At 35.4% G+C, this 11,703-nt stretch overlaps 1 non-coding gene across 1 annotated transcript; it reads left to right on the forward strand.

Annotated features, from left to right (window-relative positions):
• Positions 1-11,383: 11,383 nt before the first annotated feature.
• LOC145261428 (U6atac minor spliceosomal RNA) lies at positions 11,384-11,499 on the forward strand. The gene has a single exon (XR_013864444.1). It is a non-coding gene; the product is annotated as a U6atac minor spliceosomal RNA (small nuclear RNA).
• The last annotated feature ends 204 nt before the right edge of the window (positions 11,500-11,703 follow it).

The following is an 11,703-nucleotide window of genomic DNA, read 5'->3' on the forward strand; positions in this document are numbered from 1 at the left end:
TGTGTGTGTGTGTGTGTGTGTGTGTGTGTGTGTGTGTGTGAAACATGATCAGGTGGGTCACGTATTGCACGTTATTTTTAAAATGACGGACAATCTTCCACGAAGCAAATGACAATAATTGATTATATGACGGATGTTACGCGCCAATGTAGGTACGTGTTTAAGGTCGTCTGCGAAGACAAAGTCATGAATCTATAGAGACTTGAGTGTAAGGCATACGCAAATAATTCGATGAACCATTTTTGTCCTGGTTTTTGTAATTGCGTTTTCACCATTATTTTCTGTTCCTGTAATGACGGTTTCTTTCAGGTAAATAGCGAAAGCCAGTTTCTCCATCATCACATGGAATTCGGTCCAGGAAGTACAACTTTTTTATTTCCGGTGACACTATGCTACTCTCTTCCTTTACTTCCACAATTCAAAATATATCGATGCGTTTACAATTTTCATTTTTTATCTCTTCATTTAAAGTATATACGTTTGTCTCTGTCTTTTATATATCTATATATAAAGTTTGGTATGTGTATACATTCATATACTTATATGTACACGCACTAAACTAATGGAGAGATCAATATGAAGATTGAAATATATATTCTAGGTAACGGTAAATAACAAGGGCATTTGTAAAATTTAAGATATATATTGTGTGTGTGTGTGTGTGTGTGTGTGTGTGTGTGTGTGTGTGTGTGTGTGTGTGTGTGTCTACGCTAGCATTTACATGTATATATATATATACTGGAAGCTTCTTTAGACGATGTGTTGTGTTCTTTAATTGGTATAAATAGATTTTCTTCGTCTTATCTATTTGCCTGTCTGGTATTTGGGGGGGGGGTATTTTTATTTATATATAAATTTATTTTGTTAACATGTTACATTATAGTTTTTTGCTTGAGAGTCACCACTTATCAAGGCCTGGAGACCACTCGAGTATAAGGGTTAAATAGTGTACAGTAGTCAATAGAGTAATATCGTAGTAATCGTCAGTAGTATAAATTTGGTTATTTGGATTACTTAAGGGAGCGGCTCATCAAGAATTTGTTTATGTTAGACTTGAATACGACCCAGTTTTAGTCAGCTGGAAAGCAGGCAAATGGAGGAGAGTTCCACAGGCGTGCAGTTCTAAGAAAGAAGCTTTGTTCATGGAATCTACGTTTAGGTTTAGACACAGATAAAGAGTACGGGGAAATTATTGACAGTGATTTCAGCTAGACGAGTACTTTTCGTGAAAGTTTGGAGAAGAGGACTATAGACTGGAGCTCAGATGAACACTTACCACGAAAATAATGATAAAACAGAGAGAGGCTCGCAACGTCTCTCCTTTGGGAAAGAGGTTGCAAAGAAGAGTAAAGGGCATCCCTACTATGCTGCGAAGTCTATTTTAAACTCTGTCAAAGCAGAATAAGCTGCTTCTAGCAGGTCCTGCCCAAATGTGGCAACAGTACTCCATCCCTGGACACACCTGGCTTGTATATAGGTAGAGAATTGCATCAGCAGTGAAATATCTAATGAAGCGGTAGAAGGATACCACCATTTTTCCGGCGACCTTGGCAATAAATTTGATGTATGTGTCCTATTTCAGATCAGGAGTAAAGGCCAGACCAAGAAGCTTGTCAAAACTTGGAGCCTCCCCAAGACGAGAGTCAGTCATTTCAATTGATGTAACACAAGGATCAGAGCATTGATTATAAAGATAGAAGCTTGGTTTTAAATGAATTAGAATTAACCAGCCACCTTTTTCTCCATTGTATCACGTGCTCATGGTCAATGGATAGTGTTAGTATATTTAGTTAATGGCTGAAAGTGCTCAGTTGACGTCCGGCTGATGTTTAGTGTTATTTATTCTTTTCATTTTCTATTTTATTTTTTTATTTTTATTTTATTTTTTTACTCGTTTGTTTTTTAGTATTTCTTACTGGTCCCCCTTCTCTCTCTTTCGTTAGTTAGCTCAAATTCCTTCTCCCTGTCCCTCCCTCCCTGCAAACTTCCCTTCTCTACTCAATGATTTATTTTTCCCAATTACATTTCATACCTTTCTCCCTTCTTCCAACAAAAACACAAAACTGCTGCAAGCATTTCAGCTACAAACATGACTAGTTCGCCTCATCTGAAGATGCCGGTACGCGGTTGAAATAAATTTATAATTAGATTGGTCTAAGTTTGGGTTGGATTGTCTTTTCCAAATGTATGCGTTATTTCGCATTGATCTCTCACACTTGAGCTTTCTTACAGCAACTACTTATTGAAAGATGTGGAGTTGCTAATAGTTTTTATATTGTTGTTTTTTTTTATATGTCTCAATTTATTTTATACTTATTACACGTGTTACGAGTTTATCTCTTTTTTCTGATACTATTTTATTTTCGAAAAGTTTCATGGAAATCTGGCGATTATAAATTGTATGTTAACTTGATCACAAATCCCCCAAACTGTCTAAGGCCACATCGTCAGCAAAGACTTACCCAAGGCATCTATTGAAATTCTGGTTTTGATTCAAGCAGATGGTAGCCAAGGCATATGTTTTTATAACTTTTGAAATCATTACTATATAATAATCAATAGAGGATTGGCTCTATAATAATAAAATAATAGTAATAAATATGCATGGGTTAAAAGGTATTTATGTGTACTTTACGACCGAGTAACCCAAGCAGCCTACTATAATATCGTGGTCGTTGGCAGAATTCGGATACGAGTATACATTTTTCTCATTAGAAATGAGCCAGCTCAAGCTACGAAGTATTTTACTTGTTCAACTAGGCGCAATTTCGTGTCTCACACACTTCAGATGTCACCATTCGCTGCGCCAAACAAGTATTTGACGTGCAGGTTCAGAAAGCCATCTTGAAGCAGGTTGCCGGTGCACCATTACGTAAAGTACTGAAGCATATTTTAATCTTAGTAAGTTAGTACTCCCACAATGTTCCTCACATTTCGCCAGACAATCGTTTTCATCTCTTTAACTCTTATCCTCGAGTAGCTTCTGGATTTAATAAGTGGTGACTGGAGATTACCAGAAACTAAAATAATTGTAAAAGGGTAAACGAAATACACAGATTTGTTCACATTTTTTTGCGTACCTGGAGTCAAAATATGCGTGTGCTTGTGTGTTCGCGTTAACGTATATCTGCTGTGTGTGTGTGTATATGTATGTGTTTGTGGGGTGAAAAGGGATGACTTTCCGAGAATCTGTGCTTCAGCACAACGACATATGCGCACACATCACAACACTTTCAGTGAATGAATTATCATTGGATCTCGACCTAACACATTCTCAAAAAAAAGGTGAGTAATTATTAGTTTGCGCCCGAAAAGTCGTCTGGTTTACGTCTGTATGTCTATCAACTTTCCTATACAGAAAAAAACAAACGAGGAGATTTTCTAAAGATACGTCTATTTAATTCTATCAGGGAGACCCCGTGTTGCTCGGGATTGAGTGATGATTAACGAATGTTCCTCAGCTACAATACTTTTATTTTCATGTAAATCGCGGAAATCGCCCATTCCTCAATCAAATCAATCAATTGCATACTCTAGTCAGGCATTTCTCCCCGTAATGACTTAGTCCACAATTCATTGTAGTCTACATTGCATTGTAGGGAACCAACTGTTGATTTTATGAAATTATTTTTTTAGATTGACTAGAATTAAAATTTTAATTGTAAAAGTCAAGTAGCATGGTTTCATTGTGCTCTAAACAGAAACATTCATTTTGAACGTGCCCCTGTCTTATCAAAGAACCTACTGTTGCTTTTATATTCCATGCCCTTCTGCTTGTGCGATGATAAAACTTCTTAAATGCCCTTGTGATGTTAGGTTGTATAAAAGTGTTAATTTGGATCAAAATTGAACTGTTCCCTTTTTTAATGGGATTTCTTCGATCATCGATATTTATGAGAGGCATTCCAAGACAAAACCTATATAAGAACACCTCTAGACACATATGATACATGTGTGTGAAATTTAAAAACAAATCAGCCCAGCTATTTTGGAATCCAGAGGGAATGAACTCACACACACAGACGAAGTGCCTTTTATATATCTATACTCCTATAAAAAAAAATGCGTGTGTGTATTGGTATTCATATTAAGAACCTTTTTTTCCTATTTATTTCTAAAGAAAATACAACTTTGTTATATATGGGTCGTGGAATTGCATTTATCTGAAAAAGATCTAGCTAATTTGCATATTCTTTTAAACATTCATTTTAATTAATTCCCTATTAGTTTTTCGCCCGTTTTCTTATGGAATGATCATTTTTAGTTAGCTATTACGTGTAATTATATTCATGCAGATATTCTACATGATTTATACATGCGTAATATTTGCGTAAAAATGTTATAGTAAACACAAACCACTTTCTACATATATTCATGTATGTGTGTATATATATATATATATATATATATATATATATATATTTGTTTGTTTAAAAGTTTGCCTACCAAACTCCCCTGTAAGGTTTTGGTCTAGAAACATGAAAATTAATATATAGGGTATTCGAAACTTTATATTTGGGTTTGAGCCGGAGAAAATCGGTGCAAAAGTGTGAAAATTAAATAAATGAAATTTGCCAGGTGATGGTCGAACGACGTCATTACGAATATGTAAGCTATTGCTTCATGATTTAATTTTTATGTCTCGATGCATGCATGTCTTCATAGCTCAGGCATTAATGTCGAAGGAAAAAGTAAATCGTGAGCTAAACGTTTTAGTTTCGATTCTCGGTGTCGGAGAACGAGTCATTTTTTTTTTTTTACTATTTAAATCATTACTATATATTGGGTATAATAATAAATACGAAATCTGCATTTATCAAAATATTATATTTAAGCGTATTTTACAACCGGGCAATGCCGGGTGGTTTGTTAGTAAGTAGAGAGATGAGCATTATAAAATGCTATTAAAAATATGTGTGGCAGACGAGCACATAATCTAATATTAAGTAAATAGTTTGTTTCTCGCGTATTTTGTCATTGATATTTTCTAAGAAAGTCGACAACTTAATCTGTTTCAATATAAACCTCTGCTCTCTTGCTAATGATGTATTTTAAGAAAAATGATTCGACCGATTTTTACCGATTTGCATATTCAATCAGATAGATATTAAATTTATAAAGAAAAAAACGTCGTCGCATGTCAGACGGAATAACGTATTGGTGATACATTTTTATCATCACTTAAAAAATATAATGTAATAGTTTTTATTAATAACATAAGTCGTAATATAGACGTGTCCCAAAACGTTTCTTTATATACTGATAGTTTGATTTTCAGAAGAGAGAAAGGAAGAAATAGGCAGGAGTAATAGCCCGTAACCACTTAAAGCAGCGTTAAGAGGACGAATTAGCAGCTAAAGAATAGATATAGACTATAGGGGAGAGACGGATTTCCCGGTCGTAAAATATGTAAATTATTATAGAGTTGTGTTTCAAAAGTAAAAAAAAAAAAGTATTTGGGTGCCATCAGCTAGAATCGAAACCGGAAGAAAAACTGTAGCATTCAAAGCTGGTGACGTTACCACTGTACCAAACTAAGATGATTGTACAAAGCGTTAATATTATGAGCTTCAGATTTCTGCCCATCAATAAACACGATGATAGTTCTTTCTGAGAGAAAGGAGTTGATTGTTAAGAGGACATTCCAGCTATTCCGTAGCTGGAAATCTTATAAGGTCGACCTTTGTGCTAGACTCTACCGCAGATATGTCAAGGGCTACTGCACTAGAAATGAAGCCATCGTCAATAGATTTATTAATTTTGTTTGATATTACTGTCAGCATATCGGCGGCTGATATCTCAGAACGAAAACCAGATTGGATATCGCTGAATAAGTTTTTTGTTTGTTTGTTTGTTTGTTTGTTTTTTTGTTTTGTTTTTTTGTTGTTTTGTTTTGTTTGTTTTTTTGCTGAACTGCTTGACAACTTCTCAAAATAGTATTTTTACTGTTCGTTTGACTTTCCTTTAGATGAGCAAAAATTCGTTAGACCTTTACGTTCTCTCAATCTCAAATCTTCACTTTTATCTTTTGTTTATCACGTCTGATCATATCATGCTTTTCCCAGGTGATCGCAAGTATATATAAAACACTTCTTTTTCGGATAGTATCGTCAGAATTTAAATTATGCAACAAAATTCTCTCTCTTTTTTTTCATCGGAAAAAGGAAAGTTCCGATTTCTAATCTTTTTCCAAGAATAATGTATTTTATTTGTTACTAGCAGATGTACCCGGCGTTCCCCGGTATTAAGCGTAACGTTAAATTCCTTTTAAAAAATTAAGTAAAAACAAAACGGAACAAAACTGAAACATGTGCATACGAGCATTATGTTTTTCTATACAGTTCACTTTTTGTAAGTAAAAAAAAAACGACTCAAGCTGAGACCGAAACCAAAATCCAAAGACAGTGAGTTAAGTACGATTACCATTAGTCCTGCTTGCCACGTCCTTTAAAAAGTGTTTTCAAACCTACTTATTCTTAACATAATGAAGCTCTCACGTGAACGATTCGCGCATGCGCAGTCGAGAAACAGTTAAAAAATCTGATTACCTCTCCAAAATACCAATTTTTTTTAATTTCGACCCCTTAGCAGTCTTTTTTTTCGGATGAAAACAGATAAGAAAAAGTGTTACACATGTCTGAATACCCTATATACCAAATTTTAAGTCTGTAAATCAAAGGTTCGTTACGTATATAGGTTGAAATTTTCCCTTACACACCCACCCACACACACACACACACACACACACATCCACACACACACACACACACACACACACACACTCACACACACACACACACACACACCCACACACACACCCACACACACACCCCACACACACACACACACATTCTCACTTTTATAGATCAATTCGTTTCAGCTCGAGATTGCATTAGCATTTTTCTATACACAGAATAATTCTTTTTTATTTTTCCATATGCAATCTCGAGCTGAAACGAATTGATCCAGGTATATAATGTGCATCTATCCACCTCTGTATTCCTCATATTATTACAAGTGTATATTGGACTTTCTTTTAATACGTCTAATATTCCATTTTCGTAGCTCAACGAAGTATATAAGTATTAGATAAATACTTTTACCAATGTTGAATAGTAGTAGACAAGTTGAGGGAAAGTTTACGGATTTATTTAAGGTTCATTTATGCAAATTACATTATTTCAGAACGAGGCCATTCTCCTTTTCCTTCTTCTGTAATAGGCTCCAATAATGTTAAAATCAGCAAAATAGTAAATAATAATAGAATTGAATGTGGTGGACTAAATTTGGGGAGAAAATGTAACAGTAGAATACCTAACGAATGTCCACTGGAAAGCAACTGCTTAATTTCTGAAATTGAGTACAAATGTGAAGTAATAGTAAGAAGGAATACCTAGAAGGGACGGAATGTTTTAAGGATAGTTTCAGAAAATACGATGCATCATTTAAAATTGGACCTTAGAATGAAGCAAATAGGAATAGAGATAATTATAGTAATGAGAATAGAACAAAAATAATTATTAGAAATAAAAAGGGGAACACAACTGCACCTGGTGATTGGGTTAGGGAGCTAACCCAATTAACAAATAAAATTTAAAAAAATTAAAATGGTCAATAGTAAGTAAGGATAGAATGTATAAACCAAGTAAATCAAAATAATGTCATCTGTTTTTACTGTATAGTTTTTTTTTTATTACATTTTCACCCCAAACAAGGCACATTGCCACTCAGGTGTAGGGGGCTACTATCAGGGTCAGCAACTATGTAGGGATTTGGGCAGCAAATGTCGGTTCACGTTGCACTTGAACTTCTGCATGTCACTACAGTTAGGGAAGCAGGATCCTGGAATGGAATTCCAGAGTCTAGCGGTTCTGGGGAAGAAACTACTGGAGTAGAAGGATCTTTTGCATCTAGGGATCTCTACTGTGTGGGGGTGGGATTTAGCTGCCTGTCGGGTTTGTCGAGGGTCTCTGCGACGTGGGGGCACAAGTGCGTGCAGTTCGTCTAGCATTCACCATTAAAATACTTGTAGAACAAGCAGAGGGATGCAACGTTTCGTCGATGGGACAGAGGCTGAAGCTTAGATGCCAGTTCAGGGCCTATCAGATTGGCGACTCTCTTTTGAACCTTGTCTAGGAGCGAGAGACTAGCAGAAGACGCACCAGCCCAGATGTGACAACAATACTCAGTACATGGGCGAATTGTGGCCTTATAGAGATACAGGATACTTTCAGGTGTCAGTAGTTTTCTAGCACGGTAGAGAGAGCCTACCTTTTTTGCAGCGGCCCTGGCAATGTTTTCAATATAATTGTTCCAGCTCATGTTTCCTGTGAACGTTAGGCCAAGCAGTTTGAAAGATGTACTCTCAGACAGGGAGTCACTGGCCATTGCTATTGGTGGCAGAGAAGGTTTCTTGTAGTTATTGAAGGAAACCAGTTTGGTTTTGGCAGCATTGAATGTGACCATCCATTTATGTCCCCATTCCACTACAGATTGGAGGTCATCCTCTAGTGTTTTTGCCATTTCTTTAGATATGTGTTCATTTGTTTTCCTGTCATGCCTTTTATAGAGTGTAGTGTCATCAGCATATATACCCATCTCAGAGGCAGTTTTGTCGGGGAGGTCATTAATAAATATCAGGAACAATAGAGGTCCAAGAATAGATCCCTGAGGCACTCCCGCATTTATATCACGCTGTTTAGATGTTCGACCGTCGAGGACAACCTGGATTTTTCTCTTGTCTAAGAAGGATTCATTTATGCTAAGTATTCTACCAGTGATACCGTATGATTTAATTTTCCTGAGGAGACCCTTGTGCCATACCCTGTCAAAAGCCTTAGATATATCTAGAGCTACCGCTCTGCCCTCCCCCGCTTTAGTGAATTCTAAAGAAGAAATCTTGAACAAAAAATTAGATGTTATACAAAGCTGTCTTCATAGGAATAAATTCTTGATATCACGCCTAAAACCTGACTGAAATAAATTTATAAAGGTGAAAAATCTACAGAATATATGGAGGGTAAAATGTAAATATGTGAGGAAAATTCATAAATTTCATATTAAAATTTCAAATTGTTGCAAGAAATAAATAAATAAGTAGATCTTCACCTTTACATACAGGAAATAAAATAATTATAAGCTTAATGGGTGAAAAAAAAGAAGAGTTTTGGTTTGAACAATCGTTAAGGATAATAAAATTACACCCACGTAATGTCCACAGTACAAGAAAGATTTTTTAAATCCAATATTAAAACAATTGTAAGTTATTGTGACCGGCAGGTTAAGGTAGAGCAAAATAAATTTAATCAAAAATGTTAAATTTTGAAAATAAATTAGAAACTTACGAGCGATTAGCATTGTAAATTTAATATTTGAATTTTAAGCTGAAAATTAAATGAGGGTGATTGATAAATACTTGAGTCAAAATGCTTAAATATGAATAGCTTAAACTTAAAGAAATTGGCAAATTGATTAAAATTTAAAAATCAGAGTTATCTACCTTACAACGTGAAGGATTTAATTAGACCACTGAAAAGAAAAACAAATCAAACTTAAAATAGAATGATTATATAACGATAAAAATTAATAAGGTAAATTTAAAATTTAAATCACTGACCTAATTCGTATAGAATGAGTATCAATGTTGAGTTATATTTATTTTTAATTACAATCCCTTTTTTTAAGAAATAAAATAATTAAGTAAAGTCAATTGTGTAATCGTAAATGTAAACAGATGATGCGAAACTTTCATAAATTAAAGAGATTACAATTGTTACGTATAAATTTATTAGATTTCTTACAACCGGCTTGATCACAAATAAAGGCTTGAAACCCTAAGATTTTCACAATTCTGATTTTTTAGATGAGGATTAATTGTTTGTATTACTTGTTTTGATCGAACTATTTTCCTCATCTTGAGTGTTGTTTGTGCAACGTTTCCGTTGATGAAGCCTTCGACCTTCGTCAGGCATGTTGGTCGCCATCTTGGAAAAGAAAGGAGGAAAGTTACTAGCTTCGTATTTAGTTTCGTATTCTTGGAATTGTTTTTTTTACTGGCTTCGTACTTAGTTTCGTATTCTTGAAATTGTTTTTTTGTTTGTTTGTTTGTTTTTTCTCGCCGTAGTTTCGTATGTGACAACCATCTATGGAACCAGTAACTTTTCTCCTACTTTTATCCTAGATGGCGACCATCAGGTCTGATATTGTGTTGACTCCCACACATATTAATGTCCACTGAGCATGTTTTATCCATTATTCATTCGTTGCTCACCAGTTGTTCAATCGATCATCCTATTTATTATTCTAGTTTTTAAAGATACTTCGTTTCAAAAGCAAATACTTATTTTTCAACCGAACTCCCAATTCCAAAAGCTCACTGGGAAATGCATTCCAATTCTAACCTGCATTTGATTGATTTACATTTGAAACAAGCCATCCAATTAACTATTAAGAATTACTATTACCACTAGCAGGGATACACGACGTTGCCCAGAATTGAATGATAACCAACGAATGTTTCACACTCCCATATTTTATTGTCATCGAAATCGGTGAAATCGTTCATTTTCCAATCAAATCGATTGATTGCATGCTCTAGTTGGGGTCTCATCGCGGTGCACAGAGAGGAAGCTTCACATGCCTTCACGCAGTGACTTACTCCACGATACATTGTAGTCTACATTGCACAATAGGGAACCTAATATGGAGTTTATGATTTTTTATATATTATAATGGCTTGAATAAAAGTTTAGAATGAAAAAGTTTGTTTTTTTACGTGGTAGTCACCACGTATCCAGGCCCGGAAGCCACTCGGGGATAAGGGTTATTGCGTGTACTGTAATCAATGGGATAATGTCGTAGTAATACTTAGTATTGGAGATTTGATAAACTGTCTTAATTAAGGGGGGCGGTTTATCAGGAATTTGTTTATTTTGAACTTGAAGACATCCAAGTTGTAGTCAGGTGGGAAACAGACAAACGGAAGAGAGTTCCACAAGAGTGCACTTTTAAGAAAGAAGCTTTGTTCATGGAATCTATGTTTTGATTTAGGCACAGATAAAGAATGGGGAAAATTATTGACAGTAGTTTATGCTAGACGGGTGTTTATCGTGAAAGATTAACGAGGGGGGCAGAGATTGGAGCTCAGACGAGCACTTGCTATGGAAATAAGGATAAAACAAAGACAGGCTCGTAACGTCTCTTCCGTGAGAGAGAGGTTGCAGGGAAGAGAAAAGGGCATCCCCCTCTAAGCCACGAAGTCTATTTTGTACTCTGTCAAGGCAGGATAGGCTGTTTTTAACAGCTCCTGCCCAGTCAGGTATCATGGTTCATTTGCACTCTATATAGAAACATCGATTTCGAGCGCGCCCCTGTAGTATCAAAGGTGTTGCAAAAAAGGAGAGCCGGTTAGCACTCCTCTTGACAAGGACGGAAAAAGATCATTTGATCTTCTAAACACATATGGCATTTGCTTCCTACTCCGAAGCAAACCTATTTTTTCGCCCCCCCCCCCGTCTTCGGGCCAAATTTTATTAGTATTGTTATCTTTTTTGTATTTGTTAATATAAATAAAAAAATGTTTTAAATTGGGTTTAAGTAGGAACAATCCCCCTTCCCACCGCACACACACAAATACAAATTTAAAAGGGTAACCATGATAAAAGATACTGGCCGAGAGAAAAATCTTTTAAAATTTACAGTAGA

This window comes from Euprymna scolopes, chromosome 37, assembly GCF_053919585.1.
Source record: "Euprymna scolopes isolate OS-2025 chromosome 37, ASM5391958v1, whole genome shotgun sequence".
Classification (NCBI taxonomy): domain Eukaryota; kingdom Metazoa; phylum Mollusca; class Cephalopoda; order Sepiida; family Sepiolidae; genus Euprymna; species Euprymna scolopes.